The sequence below is a fragment of the Aplysia californica genome, unplaced genomic scaffold (genome assembly GCF_000002075.1).
Source record: "Aplysia californica isolate F4 #8 unplaced genomic scaffold, AplCal3.0 scaffold00535, whole genome shotgun sequence".
NCBI classification, from domain to species: domain Eukaryota; kingdom Metazoa; phylum Mollusca; class Gastropoda; order Aplysiida; family Aplysiidae; genus Aplysia; species Aplysia californica.
Window position 1 is genome coordinate 136,848 of NW_004797805.1, and position 1,892 is coordinate 138,739.

Genomic DNA, 1,892 nt, shown 5'->3' on the forward strand with positions numbered 1-1,892 from the left:
AGAAAAAACAACATACTTAGGGAACCTAAACAAATGGGTAACAGGGAAAAATCAGGGAAACGTAGCTTTTCTGAGAGCATCCGAGCAAAGGAATGAATGGAAAATCATGATCGCCGATGTCTGTCGCAGATCTGGCACTGGATGATGATGATGATTCTTGTTTCAAATTGGAATTTTCAGCGTTTTGCTCAGAACGGCTGTCTTCACTGAGAGAGATTGATAGCTTGGAAGCAGACGAGAAATCTCTCTCTGAGATATGGAATAAATGTGAAGCAGCGTGGTGGAATCAGGCTCTCGTCAATTTTTGGGCATGTAGAGTTATTGGTATCATCTTATAGCTTGTTCACTTGTCTTTATTTGGATGGAAAAAAATATTCATTTATCTTGAATACAAGTCAAGATATTTGCAAATGAAGGAGGTGGGGTTACCTGGTTTCAGAGGTAAAATTATTGAGAAAATGGCCATCAAAAATTAGTTATTTCCTTAGCTTAAGAGTCCGCGGTAACTGAAAATTTACATTTTTGTGCCTTCAATCAACGTTTTTCAGAAACATCCTCACAGAAATGAGTTTTTTAATGGCATTTGGCATGAAAGGTGTTGAGCCAAAACACAAAAATTTGATGAAAATTCACAAACCTGCTGATAAATGCAAGTTCCTTCACTTCGATTATTTTGACGAGAGCCTGATTCCACCATGCTGCCTCACAAATGAATTTTTAAAAATAATCAAACGAATGAATGAATGAATTCCACTTTATGGATTCCCGTTCAGAGAAGTGGTTCACAATGGCGTTCATATATGGACACATAGATAAATGCATACGAAGATACATGGGTGTTACTGTAGTCACAATATTATTATCATACTAACACATAAAGTAAACGTGCGTCTTGATTGTCTTCATTGTGCAGCTCTCTCTCTTTCTTTAGCTGTGGTTTTCGTGTCTCTCTCAAGGACACACCCCACTGCTCACCCACCTAGAAGCCTCATCAGCGTCAAACATGTTGACACATAATTGTGAGTATGATCTCACTAGCTACTCTTCCACTTGTTCATTCACTCTGTAGTAACTGGCATCGAATTTCAGGGCATATATGTTATAAGAAATACAAATGCCATGAAGTAAGATCAAAAGTCACATAGAAAGTTTCACGCCACATAAAAAGTTGAAATATACTTTGGGAAATTTTATTATTGTGCTTTGCAAGTTCAAATGTAAAAATAGTAAATCCAAATGTAACTCAATAGGAAGTTCGAATGCCACATAGCAAAAGCAAATACCATCCAAATAGATTACTCAGCATGAGCAGCATTTTTAATGAGCTTAATTTTAGAATGAGTTGATCACATTGAAAAAACTCGAGGAAGCTCCTGCGGAAAGAAATTCTGATTGGACTGAAGCTATCAGACATCAATATTATGCAGCCTGGCTGATGCAGCACAATTGGCGGTGTGAATTTGTCTTCATCGGTGAAGCTAGTATCAACTTGTTGACAAAGAGTAACTAAGGAAGAGCACAGCGTAGTCCTGTCCCTCTAGGAGTATGCGATTGTGCGGCCGCGTTTTTTCGCGTAATTCTGCAACATTTGCATAATTTTGGATTCCCCGCGGTTTTTCACGGGTTTTTTCTCCATTTTTCACAAGACAATTAATTAATCTGTCCTCAGAGAAATTCGCGCCCGCAACCTGCAAGTTGCGCGAGCAACTTTTGCCGTCAGCGCAACTTTCGCGCAGCTTTTACCATTTTCGTGAATTCGCGAATTTTAGCCAATTTCCCGCAAAATTTGGGAAAATAATAATAAAATTTCATTAAAAACACCGACATTTTCTTCAACGACTAAAAATAACGAGTCCAAGGGGGACAATTCGCTCCTTTGCACTACGGGGTGC